This window comes from Lissotriton helveticus, chromosome 3_1 (genome assembly GCF_964261635.1).
Source record: "Lissotriton helveticus chromosome 3_1, aLisHel1.1, whole genome shotgun sequence".
NCBI lineage: Eukaryota > Metazoa > Chordata > Amphibia > Caudata > Salamandridae > Lissotriton > Lissotriton helveticus.
In genome coordinates, this window is record NC_136061.1 from 80,315,443 (window position 1) to 80,340,096 (window position 24,654).

The following is a 24,654-nucleotide window of genomic DNA, read 5'->3' on the forward strand; positions in this document are numbered from 1 at the left end:
ATTTGTTTGGAGATTCGCTGTCTGCAAACGGAGAAACGACAGGCTCTCTCTCTTTGCAAGCAGTGAAGGATAGGTAACGCAGCCGTCATGCCTATCTTTCTCCCCCACTGATTGATTGTTTGAACCCGAACTACGGTTCGTGGATTGTTCTCGGGAGATTTCCCTCTCCCACACTGATTAATTGTTTGACCCCGAACTACTGTTCGCGGATTGTTTTCTGGAGATTCTCTGTCTGCAAACAGGAAAGAACAGGTTCTTCTTTGCAGATAGTGAAAGGGTAGAGGACGCAGACCTTTGCGGGCCTACTTATTCTCCCCACTGATTGTTTGATTGACCGAACATTGACTGTTCGATATTGGTTCATGAGGTATTCGCTGCCTGCAAACAACGTAGAATAGAAATATTCTGTCTAGTCTTTGCACGCAGTGATAAGGTAGGTAGGGCTGACTTTTGGCCCCATTGTAATCCGTCATGCCTATCTTCTCCTCACTGATTGGTAATTGGTTCAACCCGGACCGTTTATTAGAGGTGGACCATCTAGCTCCGCTGGAAGGCACCCCTAATAAAGACATGTTCACAAAGTATGGATTAGTTACCATAGCCTATAGTAAGCTGTGGCACAAGTATACCAAAGAAAATCAAGAGAAACAGTGGCCACTGATAGGATCCTTCGATCTTGATAAAATAGAAACGTTAGAAATAGCCCTTTGTAGTAGTAAGACAACGCCTATTATGCTCGACAGTCTCGGTATGTGGCGCAAAGAAGCAATGCAACGAAAGAAAAGAGACGAAGTCAGAGTAGGTAAAGAAACGCGACAGACAACCTTCCAAGCATCTGGTAGGCAAAAGGAAGGGATAGCGGCAACACGGTTCCAAGGAGTAAACGCAGGAAGGGAACGGTGTAAAGGGATATACCGACAGGACAACCCCAAGACACAACGACCCGAAAGTAATCCCCCGACACTACGCGCAGGACGACCAGACTTAGGGCAAAACCAATGTGCTTTTTGTAAATATTCCGGGCACTGGAAAGCCCAATGCCCGACTCTACTGAACACGGGTAAGAGCAGAGGGCCGACAGAAATAACAGGCCGGCAGAAAGGGAAAAGGCGTGAGACAAAGATGAATCAGACTGGCACAGACAGGCCGGATAGAACCACCGCGTTTGATTACGCCCGATGGCACAGATTTCGCCAGACCGATTTCAGCGACATGTTTGAGTCCTCATAGATCGAACAACACTAAGACGGGAAACCCAGTCTAGCTCTAAGTTACCCGATGACGAACCCCGTACTACCGCTACTGTTCCCGAACACAAAAGCCACCCTTTCGGATAACATACAGAAACAATACACAGAGTAGTCTCGGACAGAGTAGTATACATTCCATTAATGAACTCAAACTCCGAGTGCAATGGGACTGATTACTCTCTGTTGCCCCCCCCACTCTAAAAAAAAAAAAAAAAAAAAAAAGGCAATTACAGGCCTGCATAGACAACCCCCCCATTACCCAGACATGCCTGTCCAAACAAAATACCTACCCCCACTCCGGAAGTTCCCGAAATGCAGCAGGTCACCGGTCACGCCCATCCGGAAGGTGAAACACACAGCACGTGTGGGGCGGGGCCTACTGACAGCCATCGATCGAAAAGATCGCCAGTGGGATGTCCAGGAGGCACCACGGGCCCGGCTTGTAATGGCCTTCCCATCCTCTTCTTCCTGGGGCGGCGTCCCCCGGGCCACGAGTAGGGAGGGGGCGGATGCAGATGACCCCCTCCCTCGTATCTCCTGGTCCGGCCATCACAAATACCTCCGCTGAAGAATTGGTACAGGGTGGGCTGGGAAGGAGAGGCGACGCGAACGAGCCTCTCCCACCTCCCCGGGTAGGAGGTTTCCCAGCCCCGGCCCGGCGCCGAAATCCTCCAGCCGGGCCAGCGACCATACTTCCGCAGCACAGGACATAGGATGGCCAGCGACCATACTTCCGCAGCACAGGACATAGGATGGCCAGCGACCATACTTCCGCAGCACAGGACATAGAATGGCCAGCAACCATACTTGCGCAGCACAAGACATACGATGGCCCTCAAGTGTACTTGCGGAGCACGGGATGTGGGGTGGCCACCATGTATACCCGTGAAAAGGGGCAGCGTGGGGTGCACTGAGGGAGGGAGGCGGCGCGAACGAGTCTCCCTCGCCCCCCCCGGTGGGGGCGCCACAGCTGCACCCTAGCGCCCGAGCCGGATGTCCTGCTCCTACGGCACGGTGTTCCATTTTTTCGCCCCAAGAAGTCTCTTCCACTCTTGCAGACACGACGAAGGGCGGCTGCTGCGGGGTCTCAAAATGGCGTCTGGGCCCCCTGGAAGGCGGGTCTAGGCCGCTAGAGTAACTTTGACCAGCAATGTAACTCGGACGCTTGCCCACCGGGGCACGAGCCCCCACCTCCGACAGCATCCCCACAGCCTTGAAGATTCTACAAAAGTCCCCGGAGCCCTCGGCCCCTGCAGGCTTCCGGTGAGGAACAACTGCCTTGATCGCTAACGAAATAAGCACGACATAGCCACCCCTTCTGTTAGCACAAGTCTTTTTGAACTGCCGAAAGGGACTCTGGTCCAACCGCCGGTTGTGGGAAACATTTTGTCCCTGATGCTACTTCCGGACTAACCCGGCCTCGCCCAAAATGGCGCCGGTGTCAATAGGAACTTACGAACACCTCGTGGTGTTTTTAGCTAATAAGACTTGATGTTCTGAGATATGTATATGATCCTTTGTACACTTGACGAAAAAGAGGGAGGGTCCACTTGGCGGACATGTAAAAGGATCCCGTTAAAATGTTGGTTTCAATGTACGATTTATTATGATATTATTGTAACTGATACATAACCTCGCTTATGACACACGCCCACGGTATGCATCTAGGAAATTTGATTGCAACTAGTCTGACTGTGCTTCCAATTATGAAATGAATGCCCCTTGATCCCTCAACTATTGATAGACGTTTTTAGTTTCTTGCAAATTACTAAATAAACCCTTTTAAAATGTTTTTTTAATGCTGCAAAATAGCCCCCCCCTACTGTACGCGCTTCAGCCATCGCCGTGTCCGGCCAAATACGATTGCACTCTCACATCTACATGCTGAACGATTGTGCAAATAAAGGTTTTCCAAACTATGAACAGGTATTGCATGCTTTTGTAAAATGTGGGATCAGCGGGAGAGTTTTTCTGTGCGCTCTGCTTTGTTCTCTTTCTAAGGTTATTAGAAGATGGTTGCTCAGCCCCGGATTGAGGATCGAATCTAAGGCACGATACTCTGCCTCCAAATATGCGACTGGCTCAGGAACTAACGCATGGAGAAGGACCTCGACTTCTGAGGACGGGTAAAGTGAAGCGGTGTAAATGATAGAATGTTATAAAGGTATGGTACTCAAAGGTACTAGGGAACAGGGTTGGCCGAAGAGCTGATATGCCTTAGGACATCACAGCGTTGGAAAAGATTTAAGGACCCCGATAGCTAGATACATCTACAAACCAGGGCCCAGATGTAGGTAGCCAAATACCGGTCGATAACGGCCGAATTCGGCCGTTACCGACCGGTATTTGGCTACCGAGATGTAGGAGGACAGAAACTGGGCAAATCGGTAATTTTACCGATTCTGTAAATATACCGGTCGGTAAATTTACCGACCGGTATTTTTACAGAATCGGTAAAATTGATATGTAGGTGGGACTCTTATGAGTCCCATAAGGCCTAAGAAATCGGTATTTTACCATCAAATTCAATTTGATGGTGAAATACCGATTGAGGTGTGCATGCACATGTGTGCATGCACACCTGTGCCATATGACAGGCAGACCTGCCCTTAGGGCAGGTATGCCTGCCACATGGCCCCGTACCTTTTTTGGGGGTGCTAGAGGGTGTCAAAGTGACACCCCCTGCACCCTTGTCAAAATCGGTATTTACCGATTCGGTAAATACCGACCGGTAATGCCCCATTCATTCCTATGGGCTTCAAAGCCCATAGGAATGAATGGAGCATTACCGGTCAGTATTTACCGAATCGGTAAATACCGACTTTTAAAGATTCGGTAAATCCACATCTGGATTTACCTACATCTCGGTACTTCTATTTTACCGATTCATAAATACCGAATCGGTAAAATTCGGTATTTATGAGTCGGTAAAATAGAATTACCTACATCTGGCCCTAGATACCTCGCACTAAGCGCCTCTGATTTTTAACGTTTCCCTACACACGGCCTATAATGCCACACTCGGACCGTCTCCCTCGTGAACAACCTATCGCTCGCCATCCTTGCCACACTGCCCGCCCCCCTGACTTCAGAAACCAAGACCCCAGGGATTATATCCCGAGGAGATAAGACGAGTATGTGGTAAGTAAAGGACTTTCGTGCCCGTGCGTTTGATATGCTCGAATGTTGTCCCCCCTCCCTTCCCCTCTTTTCCTCCCTCTACAGGTTACATTGGAATCACGACTGAGGTATGGTGAAGATCTGAAGCCTCGCCATGTCTGATACATTTAGCGGACTAACGCTGCAAGGTGGCACCTAAGGACACCCACAAACTACTCTTGTAACGAAAGAGCCAATAAGTTGTATGATATGATGAAACACGATCACCCCTAATCCGTGTTGCGTGAATGAGCACATGTCACGTATGTCTGAAACTATGAGAAAATGTTTTTTTTATGCGACTGAAGCATTGACTTAACTAGTCAAAGGACCGAGAGTGCGAGAAGTGCGACACAATGGTGCCTTTTACTCAATGCATGTCCCTTTGTACCCGGCCTAATGCTAGTCCGTCCCAAACTGCATGCTTTCGAAATTCTAACACAGACCCATAATGTCTCAATGTTGTGTAATGCGCTGAATAGCCTATCTTAATACACGGCCACTCCCCATGTCGCACGTGTACTATTTAGCCTATTGTTGCACACCTCTCTCTCTCTCTCTCTCTCTCTCTCTCTCCCTCTCTCTCTCTCTCCTCTCTCTCTCTCTCTCTCTCTCTCTCTCTCTCTCTCTCTCTCTCTCTCTCTCCTCCACACTCTCACTCTTCCTAACGACTGGCACCTAATTGGCAAACCACCACCCCTGGTGCACCACCCAATTGGCTCCAAATACCACAAGTATTTGCACAAATTTGTCTTAAATAAAATCACCTTGATGCCATGTTACTACCTCTCCTTTCTGCTAAATATTGATGAAACCTAGAATTGGCCAAAAAGGAAAGGACAGGTAAGACGACTGAGGTTCCCTAATCTGACCCGTAATAAGGGAACTACATGTCAGTGGCTTCTATGATTAAAAAAAAAAAAAAGGCCTCAGGTAACGCGACCTTCCCGTCCCGAATTGTCTCAATACCCAAACAGTAAAAGTGATCGAAACATCCCCGTCTTCCCAGAACGCCCCCAGTTTTGTATCAGCTGCCCCGGACGAGAGTTTAAAAAAATATCCCTCACCCCCGGTTGTAAGAGATGGGTCGACTTACAACTGACACAGGCCAGCCGTTGTTCCTAGACATGATTTGCTGATGAGCAAGCTACAGAGTTTAGAATTCGAGAAATGTCACTGAACGCTTACCAACTGAACTGTGGCCTTCTGCTAGATAACGCCCTCATGACACAAAGCAAGACGATAGTCCCTCACCCCAGTTTACTATGTTCCTAGTTGTTTTCCATAAGACCCCGGTCACCCCAAGGATGAGTTGAATAGTTATCGCAAGCCCCCCGGTTTTTAATGAAGTAGTCAGGTTGTAAGAGACTATGTAGAAATTAGAATGATGTTTGCGAAGTTAAGATTAGACCGAAATGAAGAAATTGTTGCAGTAAACCCTGTTGAAAGTAAAATGTTTAGCTGAAAGATAGGATGCATTGATATAATGGAGGATTGTTTGGCCTATGTTCGTTCCTCAGAGGGATACCTATCAGACCATGGTGATGGCACGTTGCACTTTTTCGTAAAGGTACAAAGCCCTGAAGAACGGTGTAGCTTCGTGGGGCTCGTACTGGGAGGGTGGGTCTCTGCCAGGAGAACTGACGTGACTGTAATAGGCAAATGCAATGAATGGGTATCAGACCTCGTACCACGACAATGAATGTGGTGCCAACAAACACCAAAGAAGTGGTTGCGAAGGAAAGTTATGGGAAATCCAGCAAACCCATCATCAATTATTTATATGTTGGTTGTAAACCCCAATGTAACGGATGTTTCCCAGTTGCTTGGAGTTGGGAGAGAAATAGACTTGTGTGATTGCCTTCCTCTGCCAATTCTCTAAAGACTGTCTTTTCAAACTCATTTAAGGGTACCACTGTCGGAGGAGAGAGAGACCGGATGTGGGAGCACGCGGCCTGGCTGCAGATCGTGGAACATCTGCGACATTGGCCACGGCGAGGCCGCAACAGTGGGGAGTCGCAGGACGAGGCACTGTTTCCGACAAAATGACAGGAAAGGGCTGACCTGATGCCCCTGCTCGATGATCAACATGTGCCGCCCTCTGAACTCGGTCATGGGCCCGCCTACCTGAAGTTTTCCGTCCCCCTGGTCTGTTCCCGATCTGGCCCTGCTCCATCCCCTTTTCCTCCGACCTACCCTAAGGACTACTCACACACCCCCTTCTTCCACCTGAACTCTTTGACAATCGACTCGAAAAAGAAAAACTGCGGTCAGATAGAATAGGGTTTTGCTGCAAACTAAAATGAAACTTGGGTGCCCTGTCTAAGGTACCCATGAAAGAATAGTTAGGACACAGGGCGAAAAAGGACCTTTTTGACCAGGAAAGCGAGGAAAAGGTCATGCCCTGCAACGCAGGACCTAGAATAGAGCTGGACACATAGCTCCACCGCCGGTGCTCAACAGTGCCAACAGAAGACGACAAAGAATGCTGAGAACTCACTAATGATGGTCCACGACAATAAGACTTCCCCTTCGAACAGTGACACCCCTGATTATCGTTTTTACTACGTCTCATTTCTCTCCCAGCCACCATTGTATTGATTATGCTCCAACCGAATACGAAATGAACTTACATATGTAATAACCTATCAGTTCATATTCCGAATGACTATAAGCATCTATGAAATGTACCCAACGCTCTCACTACAGAATCGTTTTTGTCCGATATTGCATTACTATGACTTTCCTGCAACAAGCTTAACGATAGGCCCGCCTCCTAGGATGAAAGATTTTAAATGTAATGTTTACAGCTCCTTCACCTGGGTTCCTACTTCTTTACTTATGACCACCACAGTAGACATGGATAGGAAAAAGGCCAGCAAGATGTCTTGGGAATGTTAAAGGGAGGACTGTGGAAAATTAGTACGGTTTGGTAAACATTATCTGCGCCATCTTGCCTTTTCCCCTGATGCCACACTTTTTGTCGTGCGCACCTGCCATTTTAGGTGCCTCGATCAGAACCACCCTCTGCACGCCACTAACCCCCAGCACAGCTCTCAACCTCGCAGGCATCCCCCCCGCACGCTGACAACCCCCCCGCTCTCACATGCCTTGGGTCGTAAACCCCTCTTCAGCGCAGCTCTGCCTCGGAATCCCATCCTGTTCCCAGCGCGACACCTCCCTTCATTCCTTTCATGGTCCCAGGTCCTTTGATACAAACCCCCCTTTTTCCTGTGTGCCCGTTTGTCTTCCTCGTTCCCAGGCCGCCACCTGGCCCGGCGGATACTGTTTATTGCCCCCCCCCGTACAGTAGGAAGCTTCCCCCATTAAAGGACCCTCGAATTGATCAAAGCCCCCTCCCTATGAGATCCGATCAACCCCACACATCCCGTGAATCGGCGGAATGTCCAGCTGCGCGATAATCATCACCTGTTGTGACCGGGGTGGGGACTTCAACTGTAAATGTGTGTGGGAATGGGCCTGAAGGGGAGATTCCGAGGATGTCCTTTCATACTTCAAAGCATTGCAAGAATGTGTCACTTGCAATAAAGATCATAAACCTGTGTATAAGAGGCCAGGCCTCAGAGATGCGGTTAGAGCACCTCGTGACGATACTTGCTGTCCGAACTGATGTGTTCTCCTCCGGAGAGAATAAACCCTTGTTTCCTGCCTTCCAGTCTCCAGCGCCTGCCTCTTCATTGTTTAATATTTTGTGGGTTAAAGAGGCGACACCGCCGGGCAATACTTAAGGATCTTTGTTTATTGGTTGTCCCTGACCCTTTTTTTACATTCTCTTGAATTTTTCTGTACCCCTCTTGCCTCTTTCTGCACCTCTGTTGGTTGTTTCTGCACTGCTCTTGCTTCTTTCTGCACCTCACTTGCCTCTTTCTGCACTTCTCTTGCTTCTTTCTACACCTCTCCTGCTTCTTTCTGTATCTCTCTTGCCTCTATGTGCACTTCTTCTATTTTCTACTGCTCTTGCTTCTTTTTGCACCTCTGTTGGTTCTTTCTGCACTTCTCTTGCTCTTTCTGCGCCTTTTGTGCCTTCGTCAGCCCTTCTCTTGCTTCTTTCGATGCCTATGTTGCTTCTTTCAGCAATTCTTTTGCCTCTTTCTTCACTTCTCTTCCTTCTTCCTGCACCACTCCTGCCTCTTTCTGTACCACACTTGCCTCTTTGTACACCTCTGCTACCTCTTCCAGCACTCCTCTTGCTTCTTTCAGCACCACTGTTGTTTCTTTCTGTACTTTTGTTCCTTCTTTCTGTACCTCTCTTGCCTCTTTGTGCACCCTTTCTACCTTTTTCTTTACTGTTCTCTCTTGTTTTTACACCTCTGTTGGTTCTTTCTCCACTTCTCTTCCATCTTTCTGAACCCCTCCTGCCTCTTTCTAGAACTCTCTTGCTCTTTCTGCACTCTTCCCGCCTCTTTCAGCACTTTACTTGCTTCTTTCCACACCTCTGTTGCTTTTTTCAGGAACTCTCGTTGCCTCTTTCTGCACTTCTCTTCCTTCTTTCTGAACCCCTCCTGCCTCTTTCTATAACTCTCTTGCCTCTTTGTGTACCTCTTCTACCCTTTTCTGTACTACTCCTGCTTCTTTCAGCAATTCTTATGCCTCTTTCTGCACTTCTCTTCCTTCTTTCTGCATCCCTCCTGCATCTTTGTGTCCCGCTCTTGCCTCTTTGTACACCTCTGCTACCTCTTCCTGCACTCCTCTTGTCTATTTCAACACCACTGTTGCTTCTTTCTGCACTTCTCTTCCTTCTTTCTGTACCCCTTCTGCCCCTTTCTGTTCCTGTCTTGCCTCTTTTTGCACCTCTTCTACCTTTTTCTTTACCGCTCTTGCTTGTTTTTGCACCTCTGTTGGTTCTTTCTGCACTTCTCTTGCCCTTTCTGCACTCTTCACGCCTCTTTCAGCACTTCTCTTGCTTCTTTCCACACCCTCTGTTGCTCCTTTCAGCAATTCTCATTGCCTCTTTCTGCACTTCTCTTCCTTCTTTCTGACCCCCTCCTGCCTCTTTCTGTAACTCTCTTGCCTCTTTGTGTACCTCTTCTACCTTTTTTTGTACCGCTCCTGCTTCTTTTTGCACCTCTGTTGGTTCCTTCTGCACTGTTCGTACTTCTTTCTGCACCCCTCTTGCCTCTTTCTTTACCCCTCTTTTTTCCTTCTGCATCTCTCTTGCCTCTTTCTACACCCCTGTTCCCTCTTTTTGCACCTTTCCTGCCTCTTTCTGTACTTCTCTTGCTCTTTCTACACCCTTTGCGCCTCTTTCAGCACTTTTCTTGCTTCTTTCTACACCCCTGTTACTTCTTTCTATAACTCTCTTGCCTCTTTGTGTACCTCTTCTACCTTTTTTTGTACCGCTCCAGCTTCTTTTTGCACCTCTGTTGGTTCCTTCTGGACTGTTCGTGCTTCTTTCTGCACCCCTCTTGCCTCTTTCTGTACCCCTCTTTTTTCCTTCTGCATCTCTCTTGCCTCTTTCTATACCCCTGTCCCCTCTTTCTGTGCCTTTCCTGCCTCTTTCTGCACTTCTCTTGCTCTTTCTAGACCCGTTGTGCCTCTTTCAGCACTTTTCTTGCTTCTTTCTACACCTCTGTTGCTTCTTTCTGTACTTCTCTTTCTTTTTTCTACACCTCTCTTACTTCTTTCTGCACCCCTTGTGCCTCTTTCTGCACCCTTCTTCCCTTTTTCAGCACGTCTCTTGCTTCTTTCTTAACTTCTCTTGCCTCTTTCTGCACCCCTCTTGCCTCTTTCTGCACCTTTGTTGGTTCTTACTGTACTGCTCCTGCTTCTATCTGCACCTCTTTTGCTTCTTTCTGCACTTCTCTTACTTCTTTCAACACCTCTCTTCCTTCTTTATAAACCCCTGTTGCCTCTTTCTGCACACACAGGGATCCTTTTAAACTGACCTCAGGTTCAGCAGCAGTTCACAAATGCAAGTGCAGAGAAGGGCTGCTGGCCTCTAACCTGCCATGCCTTGTTATATGCCAGTGAGTTAGAGGTAATTTTAATCCCCCTGCTCTATTATGTACTAGGGCCTTACACAGGTTTCAGGGATGTTATAGTTAGTTGGACATTTCACTCGTACAAAACCAGAGAAATTCAGCCGTTATAGTTAGTTGAGCTAACTATAACTCGCGCCCCGCAATGCCCTGCTGATGACATCACATATTACATCACTCATGACAAGGTCAGTGACATCACTGATGACATCACTGATGACATCATCCACGTGATCATCTTAAGCACCTGATCACACCCTAATAAAATATTGAAACACCCACTCTAAAATACAAACTACCAATAACAAAACCATAGACAGACCAATAGCAGTTAGTACATACCCTCTCAGTGATTCATATGTCTACACACACATCCACTCACTAGCCATACAGTCACTCATACACACAGTGATTCATCAATACAGCCACTGATATATCTACTCATACACCCATATAGACACTCACACACTACCACTCATCCAGAGAGTTACTCAAACACCTAGTCATTCACCCAAAGAATTAATTACACTGCCCTTTACTCACCTATACAGTTATTCACACACACCACCTCACTTATTCACACAGATAGTACTATATACGTACTCTCTTCAACAATTACTGACACAAGCACACACTTATCCATGCAGCCACTACCACAATGACTCACTGTCACATATATTCACTTATATACTCCAACACTCACATATACTTCCTTTCACATATGTAGTTACTTACACATATACTTACACATATACCACGAAGACATCCATTCACTCACCAACATAGCTATACATATACTCACTCACCCATAAAGTCCTTAACACACGCACTCATAAACCCATACACCCAGTGAATCACCAACTCACACATCCATGCAGGGAATCACACACACCCCCACCCATCCACACAGACATGCAGGCACCTATACAAGTACTCAGACGACCAACCAATAACCCATATAGACACTCATGTAGCTACTCACCAACCCATGCAGCCGCTTACACACCAACTGACAGACTGATACAGACATTCACACAGTTTGCTCACTAACCCATGCATTCAGTAAGACACATTTAATCACTCACTTATACAGTCAGTCACGCACCTACTGAATCATCCATTCAGACACTTATACACCCACTCATTCTTCAATACACCTTGGCATATATATATATATATATATATATATATATATATATATATATATATATATATATATATATATATATATATATATATATATATATATATATATATATATATATGTATATATCTATCTCACACAATTTGCCGACTTCAACTTCCACACAGGCGATGAAGGAAAGGCACGAACTCCCCTTTCAGATTTTGGCAAAAGTTTTATTGCTCACATTTGAGTAGCCATTACGCGTTTTGACTGACACAGCGTTCTTGATCATATATATATACCATATTTAAACTTTACAGAAACACACAGTCACTGGATGATGTCATCAGTGATGTCATGAATGATGTCATTTGAGATGTCATCAGGGATGTCACTGACCATGTTGTGAGTAATGTAATATGTGATGTCATCAGCAGTGCATTGCGGGGGCACTAGTTATAGTTAGCTCAACTAACTATAACAGCCGAATTTCTCTGGTTTTGTACGAGTGAAATGTCCAACTAACTATAACGTCCCTGGTTTTTTTCAGTGAATATATATATATATATATATATATATATATATATATATATATATATATATATATATATATATATATATATATATTCATATAACATAAGTTAGGTCTATGTTTTCCCAGGCAATGCCTTTTTTGGTCTGCTAATAACTTTGCAGTCGGTTGGTGAATATTCACAAAACTTTCCAGAAAGTGCTCTTTTTTGTTAGCTCCTTCCTAAGAAGATTTAGGGTGAACCATCAAGTGGGGGCCAAGAACAAAGAGGGGTCCCAAGGCAAAAAATTGCCATGCTTTTTCCATAGACTTTTTTGGAAAGTGATATCGCAAAAACTGCTGAAAGAAATAATACCAAGTTTGGCAGAAATCTAGAACATGGTCCAGAAAGTGTGCTTTTTGTGATTTGATGAAAATCCATTTAGTAGTTTTTGTGAAATTAAAGTATGAATATATTTGTATTTCTGGACGGTAAGGTTTGAGGGACTCGAGAGAGAGTCCAGTGAGCCCAACTTAAAAAAATAGAGCATTCTGCTTGGCCAAGGTAGCTTTTTTCCCTTGAGCCACCATGTTCCTGCAGGTGTGAGGGTCTAGCAGAAGCAAGCGTTTTGCTTGGCTGGCCGCAGCATGAAAGAAAATGTTGTGGTATCCATTACAGGAGGGACTTAATCCTGTGTCCTGAAAATATATAAAACAAAAGATATAAGGAGGCAGGATCAGGATAGCTTGTTCCTTACCTCTTGTGTGTGGGTCCTGGGACCCCCCCACACCTGGGGCCAACATTTAAAAAAATATATTTTGAAGGGAATCCCCTGGTACTCCTGTGAGATTGCAGCAAAAAAAAAAAAAAAATGCCGGCCGCCATTTAAAAAAATAATTACTATGAACCCCTCGGGAGGGCAGGTCTCGGGGGTCAATAAATATAATTGTTTGGGGAGGAGGGCATGCATGAGGACTCCAACCCACGCCCAATCCCAAGGGCCCCAGCATAAAATGAAAGGGTAGAGTAGTGCGTTGCATGGCCACTGCAAGCCTGCTAAGGTCATGGAGACCCCATTCCAGGGCTGAATTTATTTTCCTGGAGTCCACTTCTTCACAGTGTCCCAGGAAGCCCCCACCTTGGACACTTTGGTTTTCTACCAGTAAAGTAAAGCTGCTTTCCTCCAGGTGGGGCCAACGAAAAGGTGCCAGCCTCCTCCAGCATTCAGTATGTTGCCTGCAGTTTTTTCCTTATTTTTAAAACAATTATGTCTCTGATCATGTCTTTTAGCATTTTTCAGCCTACAAAGTGCAATAATAAAAAGACTATGTTGAAAGAAAGACTCACAGACATGTTTATCATGTTGATTTTTTTTAAATAAAGCTGTATTAATTTTTTTTTACAATAATCACTATTATTAAGCATTGCATTGTCCGAATTACTAAATATATATATTTGATGAAAAATATTGGTGATTTTTTTAGACAAATAATAGATCTGCTTTATATATTGGTGTGCTCATCATCCGATAAAGCCAACAGGCTTTTTGTTGTGACTCTTCGACAAAGTCAGAAATTCTGCCTGAGTGCAGCCAGGACCTGCGAAACCTACCGTACCTTGTACATGCCTTCGCCCCTACAAGCTTCGGGGTTGATTGTTTGCAAAGAGTTGGATACAGGGCATGCCCAACCCCACTCATGCCTTCCCCATGCACTGCTAATTTCTCACATATTACATCACTCATGATATGTTTTATGACGTCAACAATAACAAACCAACATTTGAAATGACATAATTGACGCAAACATCTCTATGCGTGGAGGGGGTGTGAGTTATAGTTACTTTAGGGCATAAGTTATAGTTACTTGAGATAATTATGACTGGTGAATTCTTTTACTTAAAAAGTTAGATTGTCACTGAAATTTTCGCCTAACTATGACTTTACTTTAACCATTTTTTTATGAAAATACAGATTTCCAGGCAAAGAGAGTGAGATCAATGTAAAAATATTTAAGGACATCCAGTACTGCCTGCATGACTGAAATCCCTCACTGGATTAAGACCACAGCTGTCAGCAACTGAACACCAACAATACCTAAATTGCGATCTTTTGGAAGAGTATTTCAAAGTGGGACTCCACTGGTGGCCAATAGAGCTAGGACTGACACCCAACCCCACCACCTATGCCAAGAACTTCAGGATCATCTTTAACAGCAAATTCAACATGAACTCCCAAGTCAATGCAATCACAGCAAACTGTGCTTCCATATCCTCAAGATGCTGAGGAAGATTTTCAAATGGATTCCAATCAGCAACCAGAAAACGATGATGCACACCCTGGTCACAAGCAAGCTGCACAACAGGAACACCCTCTGAACCGGGATCAACGAAAAACTCACCAGAAGGCTGCAGAAGATTTGGAACTTTGAGACCAGAATCACTCTCAACCTGCAATGCCACACTCACATAACACTACACCTGAAGGTGTTCCGCTAGCCCCCATACATAAACAATCACAATTCAAACTTCTCAACCACGCTTTCAAGGCACTACATAACACTGGCACAGCCTACCTCAACAATCGCATCTGTTTTCCCTAACGCTCCAGACACATCAGCTCATCCAAACTCTTACTTGAACTCAGCCCACGCATATGAAAAACCAGATCCAGCATTCAAACCTTCTCTTACTTCACTCTTAAAGCGTTGAACGACCAGCCACTACACATAAAAGCCACCTCCTAACTGCTTGAATTCCACAAGAAGATGAAGACCTGACCTTTTGAGTAATCCCACTAGGCCCTAGGTGTGCCTAGACTCACACCTGCTCAGAGCCTGGATACCCTCCCGGGTCACAGTGTGCTCTACAAACCTGCATAGTATCTTCCTAGTGTGAACAGGCAAATGGTTTACTCCTTTGAAGACGGGTGGCAACATTTTGCCTCAGTCCTTAGGTTTATCTGAGTAAAGAAGGACACATTCATACCAGTGGTAGATGCTTCCTAGATCTTTTTTATAATTTTAAGATAATATGTACAATTAAGAGTAAACAACAATAGTGAAGCACACCACGCCGGTCATGTCGTCAGTTCAGCATACATATTACCATGTACGTTGTTATTCGTATTTACTGTGGTGGTGGTCGGATGCAACACCTAACAGATCTATATGTGTCCCTCTGCTGTGACCATCATCAAAGATATATTGATCTTTATCATTGTAATAAAGAGGTTCAGGTTAGAACCTTAACCCCTTCCATGCAGGGCTAATTCCCTTGCAGTGCGGGGGAGGAGGGGGCCGCGTGCAGTGCAGCGGTGCTCGTGACGAGCCCAGCTCGTCATGCTGCACAGTGGAGGTGTGCTCATGATGAGCTGAGCTTGTCATGACTCCGCCCACTCCCATGGAACACCAGCACAAGCGGGGAATTAGCCCTGCGTGGGCGTTCTGCGGCAGTTAAGGCAAACTCAGCTCGTCATGAGCACAGTTCCACTGTGCTTCATGATGAACTGAGCTAGTCATAAGCGTCGAAGGGGTTAATGACACCACCCCCCTCCGCTGATCCCCAGATATGAACCAGGTGAATGATCCAACAACCAAAAGCCGTAACATTTGACAACAGCAAGCACTGAAAACCCACAGACCCCGGTGGCAGCTTAAAGGGACCAGAACCGAAAGATTGAAGTGTATTGATGGACACTGCTACGGCCTCCATGACAGCTAGACCGCACTGGCGCTATGCATTTGAGATTCCCAGGGAATCTGATTGGTGGCTCCGTTCCCAGCAGCATGAGTGTAACACAGGCCCCTGCAGCCCCTGTTGCATCGGAGGTGAGCACCCAACCCTTTAGGGAGCCCTAATTCAGTCCAGGGCCAAAAGATATGAGCTATAGCCCTCATCATATTTTGCGGGGGGGACGGCAAGCACAACCACTTAGATGGACATAGACCCAAGAAAATTCAAGCTAGTGATGCCCCCATATTCACAGGTGCGGCAAGAAGCAGGAGGTGAACTGTTACACTTGTGTGGGGTGAATCACACCAAGGGAGTATGTTGGGAGAGCAGTAGTGGGTGTAAGAAAGTATAGTAGACACTTCAAAGGAATTCAAAGGGGATGAAATCAATTCATCAGATGGTTTAAAGGCACGCTTCAACCATGCCCTTATAAACTCTTTTTGATAGACGAAGCTTAATACTGCCTATCTTGACTCGGAAGGTAAACCTAGAAGCCATACTGCCTTGGTCTGGCCCCTATCTATACACTGGGAACCTCCGCCATCTTGAGACAGGTAGGACGCCCACTCTTACAGGTAGAATTCTACCAGCTACATCTTCACTGACTTGTTTGCTCAATGAGTCCAGTGGATCCGCAACCCCGTGAAACCTATTCTTGAGGCAGTCCTAACATCATCTATGATAAAGATTGAACGGTCATCGTGAGAAAATGAGAACATATTGCTCCCTGTAGATACAGTAGTAGAAGGGAGACCTACCTGGTCTACACAGGTCCCAAAGATTTTACCTCCCCACCACATTGGTTAATTAATTGTGTCCTTATCTAATAGATGAGTCTCCTATAACATAACCATCGATGTTGTCTTTGTTGGACTTTGTGAAAATGGGAGCCTGTATGTATGTTCATGTGTGTTCTCGCTCTCCACGTGCAAATGTATCCACATGCTGAGACTTCTGTAGGAATCCAGCAAACAGAAGCCATGCCTGTTGGCTTTGACAGCTCTTGTTATAGTGTGTCTAGGCACAAATTACATACTCGATTGACGAACAATCGAAAAACTAGTCAGATATTTGCTCGATTTGGGTTCGTCTTGTGCTCGGGGCAGTCTATTGATGTTTTTAGAATTATCAAAGAATTTAATTTCAAGAGTTGTCACGGGAATGCACATTTGCAGATTTGCACGCCTACATGAGTGCACAAAAAGCTTTAAAACCCGAGCCAAAAGTTCACCGAGTTCTTAAAAAGGAATATCAGATGTTGAAAGACTTCTCTGGACACCCAGACCTCTAAGAAGACAAAAGCAATGTATTTTCAGGCCGCTTCAGGTGCCAGGCTGACTGTCTCTTGCCTCCAGCCCTGGCACAGTTCTGATGGAGATAGAACACAGTTGGCAGGCACCACAGGCCCCTATTACTTTATGAAATAAAAACAAGGGCCAAAAACAAAAAGTTATGACTCAGACAAAAATAGACATGTTAATCAACATGTTTGTTTATGCCTTCAAGTAGAGGCCTTGGTTTCAGAAAATATTCAACTGCCAGCATGCCGGAGAATGTCTAAGATTGTATGTACGACCTTCACTAGCAGAGGCAATGGTATGTCTTCTTATTAGGCTCTCAAACACATGGGCTTCCAAGCACTGTATTTCAGAAGGAAGTATGCACAATATTGAGGGCTTAGTGGACGAGGGAGTACAATATGCATGTTCATTAAAAATGTCAATAACAATGGGCTCGATTCACAGAACTAACTTAAGACAAAATCCTAAACGTACTACTATTTGGGTATTCACAGAAGGCACTTACTCATTTTGGTATTCACAGAAGTTAGGAGTCCTTACTTTAGGACTCCTAAATACCTTCTGTGAATACCGAAAGTCTTAAAGTTAGGATTTTTCTCAGTTTAGGAGTAGTAAAGTTAGGACTCCTAACTTTAGGTCTCCTAAACTGAGAAAAATCCTAACTTTTAAGACTTTCGGTATTCACAGAAGGCATTTAGGAGTCCTAAAGTTAGGACTCCTAACTTCTGTGAATACCAAAATGAGTAAGTGCCTTCTGTGAATACCAAAATGGTAGTAAGTTTAGGATTTTGTCTTAAGTTAGTTCTGTAAATCGGGCCCAATGACTTTGCTTTTAATTAGCATTTTATTTTGAACTTCAGGTTTTTAAACCAGTGAATAACAGGCTTTACTCCTGCCCAGTTTCATGGCTCTAATTTTACCGACATCAGAAGCTGGAAGGCTGACCCTGCCCTGCCGCGAGTCAAATGTGTGACCTTTATTTACATCACAACAGACGGCCATTCTTGCTGGCATGTGTGGCCGCAAACAAGATGCTGTTTGCAAAGGGAGAAAAAAAACAAAAGCATTGTCCAAAAAATAGACCAAGCCTTCGCAGGCTCGTGTCGTGGTTTAAATGATAAAACATTTCATGAATTTTATTGCAAGTCTGTGCCACAAAAAATTAGAAGGAATAAAAACATGCTGCTGCCTGAATATGGCTGCCATATGCTTGCAATAATATTTTAGAATGTGACATTAAATTAGCTAGCATGCAGGTGTATTTAGAACAAATATAGACACCCTGTTCAGTTTTATTGCGGATCACATAAAGCACTGCAGTTACTATTATAATGAAAATGTATTCATTGCGTGAAGTATAGTAACCTTTAAAATTAAATGCAATCTATTATAGAGATCCTCAGATGAACCTGCTGTAGATAACAGGTTCTCTAAAACATTGTATCATTACTGCAGGGGTAAGAAAGGCCTGCAAGCTTCCCGTTGAAGTTATGGATGCTATCAGGGTGTTATGACTTGATATAGGAAGGAGCATGGTAATAGGGCATCAACCAAGAAGCAGCAGTGGCATTCTCCCTCCTGGTGATGTATTCATCCAGTTTGAATTTAAGGATACATGCGTAGCTACAATAAAACATGGGCTTTGGGTAAGCCCCCTTCGTCCACTGGGTTGTTTAACTGTCCTTCATCTTTTGTTTCTGCCCACCCCACAGACAACATTGGGCAATATTTTGTTGGAAATTACCATCTTCTGCATTGTGTTCCCCCAGATTTTTCCATTGACTATTTTTGTTGACCATAGAACTTTGAACACATAAGACCTGCCACCCACTGGCAAAGTGCTTGTGCTCCCCCTGTATACATGATTGCATTGATAATTGTCACATATAACTTACCTACGAAATTCTTAGCATATTTTATAAAGTTTACACAGAGCCCATAAGTTAAATATCACAAGGAGGCTGCAGTGTACATTGTTCCACCCACTGCAATGATACAACAAATCCAGACACCGGTCTACTATTGTACTCTGGCAGAGCAGTTTTTAAGATGTCATTTCCCTTTTGACAGGCCTGAACCTTCCTTTTATAATATTAATACATCACCCCCCAGTTAGGCCCTAGTGCCCTTAAAGGCAGGGTCCATGGTATTTAAAAGTAGGACATGTAAAAGCTTAATGTTCCATATATCCTTACAATAAAACAGCCTACAAGCAGCTATTTTCAGAGAAGCCAGGGAAAAACATGGATTACGTTATTACACTGTATAATTCTAATTTCGGGTTATACCAGCTAGAAAAATATTTCAAGGACTCTTTTTGGGCTCTTTTCAATAGTTAGACAAAATCCAATTAAATGGCAAAGCCAAAGTTTTTTAAAAATCACCTTTGCCCTGCTTAAAGGCTCTAGGGCATTTATGTAAGAATTCTAACTGACATCTGGCAGCTGATGGCTCCCCTGCTGTGAGGTCTGAGTTGCTCCCAGACAGGGACAAAAGGCCTTAGGTGTGGAAAGTGTTGTCCTGCCCTTAACAGGATGGCCCAGCAGATGTGCCCATGCACTTGGTGGACTTCAAAGGAGGCCTACCTTGTCACAGCATGTACATGTAACACACAACTATGCCTGTCCCTTCTATTGTCCTTTTAGTCAGGCTGGTGCCAATCCCTACAGGAGGGGGAGCTACCCCAGAACTGATTTAGAGTATCCACAGGGGAAAGGTTGCCCTTTACCATAGCCCACATCTGAGAGCTATGGCCAGGAACAAAAAGGCTCTGCCATCTTGGATGTACGGAAAGAGGTGCACTGTGGGATAGTTTACAGTAAAACACACAAAGTGTGTAGGGTCACCCCTGGGAAGTTTTACCCTATTGGTTAGGGAGTTGCCAGGAGTTGGTCCCCCCACCAGGCTGGCACTGGGGATAAATGTAACTTCCCTAGTACCATCCTCAGAACACTGTTGGACCTGAGGAAAAATCGGAAGAACAAGAAGAGAAATGCCCTGTTGTCTGAAATTCTGAGAAGACCTTGTACCCAGGACCCTAGAAGTGACTAGAAACGTCATAATTAGGGCTCCCGGTTTTATGTTATTTATTCTTTTACATTTCCATCTGTATTTATCCATATTTATTTTTTTGAAAATGTATCTGTATTTATCCATATTTATTTTGGGTTTTGTGAAAAAAATTAGGTTGAAACTGGTGTATTTCCACATTTATTTACAGATAAATATGAACTAATGCTTGAATGCCTGCCAGGTTTCAGTGTTACGAACATCTAAAGTAGATACATCAATGCACCTTATGTGAAAATATAGAAATATCAGTATCAACCTTGTGAATATCTTCTGCTGTTAAAGCCTCTTTACTAAAGTCCCTTTCTTTTTGAACCCCTTACCTATCAATCCATACAGCTATTGGCCTCGCAGTCATAGAAGAGAGTATTTAGAATCACCGAAAAGCAACCAAATCTCCATTTTTATCAACATTTAAAAATAAATACGGACAAGGAAACAAATAGCTTTCTGTCTGTATTTATCTGTAAAAATCAGTAAAAACGGAAAACAGGGAGCCTTAGTCATAATGCAGACCTGTTTGAGCTACAGGTCCACAGCAAGCTTTGAAGTGAATTTTTCCTGCATTTCTAACTGACCAGTTCCAACTGGACCTGTGCTGGGTGTTGCTACTGGCCTCTGCTGTGGCGAGTCTTGACTCCCCAAATTGGCCCCAAGGTTCTGGACCCTGGGCTTGTCAGTTTGCCCCGCCGTTTTAGGCCAGTCAAACAGATATGCGCACTTATGTTTCTCCAACCCAACTGTGTTCCACAGCTGGGTTGGAGAAATGCAACAGTCTCCCAGCCACTGTCTGAGCAGCAAACCAGGTCGCTCAGACCATTCTAACACTGTTCTCCTGCTAGGTATAGCATGAGAGCAGCGTCTGGATTGGGCGAGGAGCCTGTGCTTTGAGGCTCATCCACTTCCGGGACCAGAGGAGCAGGTGCGACGAGGCGATCAGCAATGGGAGCGAAGCAGCAGGTTTGTGATTTTATTTATATTTTTTATTTTCCAGCACCCCCCGCGCCACATGTGGCAAGGTGGGTCCAGAATCTGGCTGTTCACCAGGCCCTCTGTCATCCTCTCTGCAAAGGATAAATCTCTCGCACTGCAGGGGATGGACACCTGTGGACGTTTGGTGCATGGACTAGCACTGGTGGCAAACACTGCTGCTCACACCCAAAGGCCACGCGAGGTGGTGGATGGCCATTCATGGGAGTTGCTCACCTATGCCTACTTGGCAGAGAGAACACACAGACTGCACAAACCACAGAGCTCCATGTACAGTAGCAGTTGCCCATCTCTGCATATTCAAAGTTGAATAGAGTGCTTTAGCCAAAAACAAAAAAAAGAAATTCACAGAAAAAAGGTCAGTTAAAGTTAAGTTTAGTATCGGTTATAAGACCTTAAATCATGTTGAAAAAAACCTATGAAATTCACAGAAAAAATCATAGTTAAATTACACTTATGGTTATACATTAAAAACAAAAAACAAAACAATCATATTCACCAGTTGTTGTTAACTTCACAAATCATGAATAGCACAATAGCCACCACGAAAAACATGACTGGCACCTCAAATGTAATGCTCATGACCTCACCCTTCATGTAACAAAAGGAATTACAGATGATATATGAATAAACAATCTTACCAGGGAGGTAGAAGGAAATGCATTGAGGCAAGCTGTGGAGAACAAGTCTACTGGAGGTGACAGGAAGCTGAAATGAGACTAGAAGCCAACGCCTGATGAGTTTGTGGCCATCCACCAGGGAGTTGTTGCTGTCCTCCAAGGAGATGGGAGCACACTGCCATCTAGTCTGTTGAGGTTGACAAGGATGCTTCATTCTTATTTATATTGTTATGTTAGGTTATGTTATGTTAAGTTAAGGGCAAGCCAATTTCCAAGGCACAAGTTCACCAGGCGGTCTCCTGGTGCTGGGTTGCTCCACGGTTATTGGTAAGCCTGTTTGAATAGCTATGTCTTCAGGAGTTGTCTAAATCTGGTAGAGTTAGAAGTGGATCTGAGATCCAATGGCAGAGTATTGCATGCTCGAGGGGCAGTGATAGAGAACCTACGCCCTCCAGTCCTACGTTATTTGCAAGGGGACACCACCAAATAATATAGGTGGCTGGATCTCAGTTCTCTGGTGGAGCAATATTTGATGATACGCGATTTATCGAAGGCAGGGCAGTTTAGATACAAGTAGGGTGGTTGAGTGTACTCTATTGATTGGCAGTTGGATCCAAGGGAATACAGTTTCTCTATCAGTTTAGATACAAGGCCTTAAAGACCCTACAGCACACCTTGAACATTGTTTTTGTGCGACTGGCAGCCAGTGAAGGTCCTTCGTCACTTGTAGTTCCTGTTTATATGTTGGGTAGGGTATTTATGTTTAAGTCTTGCTATCCCTTGATTCTTTTGTGACTGCAGTCTTGGCGAACGCTTGGAATGTGGAATGTAGCAAAGATACAACTTAAGTACTTGCCAAGACTGCAGGTATGCTGATGCTGTGCTGCCACAATACATTCCTTCAAATCAATCTTGATTTTCAAGAAAGGACAATCTATTTGTATAGCAAGGCGTGTTGCTCAGGGTCAAAGTAGTGCTGATGATACTACTTAGAATTGCCTTTGCATATGTCTGAGCCTAAATATACGGTGGCATGAGTTTCAATTAAGGAGTGGAAAGCCAAGTTCTAAGATCTTCAATAAAATAAATTTAGCCATTTGTTGAGCGGAGGTCCAGTGGAAAAGGATTTCAAATGTTGGCCACTAAATGGGAAAAGTGTCGCCTCCTTGTCGCCTCCTTATAAACCTAGGAACCACCAGAAGATGAGTGGAGAAGGAGCACTAAAACATGTGGGAATATACCAGATAAACGAGTGGCATGTAAAGGAAGGACCTTTGTTACACAGAGGTTTTAAGCAGGTCAGAGGCTCTTGAGATGACCATAGATATGTGTCCTTCCAGGAAGCTTCAGGTACTCAGAAGATGAGAGGATGGAAGAACAGGAGGGAAGGAGAAGGAAAGTAGAACAATATACATTTGGTAAATGAACATCAATTGATTTCATTTACAGATTTAGTTTTGACATAAATGAAGGTTGTTTGACAGAAGACACATGTTATGTTATATGAATTTGTAACACGCACAGCTACTCATGAGTGTCCAGGCGCGGAGCCTAGCGGGGTATGGGCAGAGAGCTTCAGGGAAATAGATGTGTTTTCAATTTCCTCTTGAGTCCTAGATGGTACGCAGGGCAAGAGGAAGAGCATTCCAAGCGACCGCCGCTTTCACTGCAAATGAGCTGCCCCATATACTCTGAAGCTTGAAACGAGGGACCTGAGCATAACATAAGGAAGAGGATCGCAGGGAGCGCGCGGGAACATAGAAGGAGAGACGCCTCTGCAAGTAAAGAGGACCACAGCCATGGAGAGCACGGTGGGCTAAAGCTAGTACTTTAAATTTAACTCTATCCACCTTGGGGAGCCAGTGGAGAGAGCGCAGCTGTTGACGAACACTGTTCCTAGCCGACATGCCCAATAAAAGTCTGGCTGACGTATTTTGTAACTTCTTCAGCAGTTATCCAGGGATACCAGCATAAAGGGCATTGGCATAGTCCAGCCGTGACAGAATCAGCGCACAGGTGACCGTTTTCCTCGCTGCCTGAGGTAAGAGGGGGGGAAATCTTCTGAGAGTTTTAAGCAGGCCGAAACAACACATATTGGTTACCACACCTTTCTATGCCTGTAGGAGAGGAGATGAGCTAGGTCGAGCTGCATGAGGTTAAAACCATCATTAGATCACCAAGTGGTCCAGATCATGTGTTGTCCAAGTAATCAACAATTCTATAGTAACCAGTCATCCTAAACTCACCCACATCTACCAATTCCGAAGAGATGCTATTGAAATATCTACTCTTGCTACAGTGCAGTTTCTGCCGCCTTCTCTGATGCTGTGTGTTGCTGTGGAAACTGAACCTGGAAGGGATGAGCTTGCAATAACCCTTAACCTCCTCCCCCGCCGAGGATGCGGTTCAGGATGGCTCAGTGAGCTGAGTGCCAGATATTGACAAAACAGGATGCTATGGAGTTGATGAGTTTGAATTCTGGTAAGGCAGGCTAGCCTTCCATCATTCTGTGATTTATAAATTCGGTACCATAAATTGAGTAACAGTAACATCTTGTATTTATTTGTTTATTGCTTTGCAGTTGTATACAGCCTAAACTTAGTACAGGAGTGCATAACAGAAGTGTACACAGTCGTTATATACTGTAACAGTTAAGATAAAAAAAATAGACAATCAGTTTCAATCCAAACAGGGTAGATCACTGAGGACACAGGTCATTTTCACCAAAGAGTCTCTGAAATAAGAGGATGTTGAAGGTGATTTGATTTGCTGTAACTCTGGAGGGAGAGAGTTCCAGATCCTGGTGGTATCACCAGAGAATGTTCCCGCTTGAATGTCAGAAGCTCTAAAAGAAGGGATACATCAGTCCTCCAATTCTTACCAATAATGCTTAGGA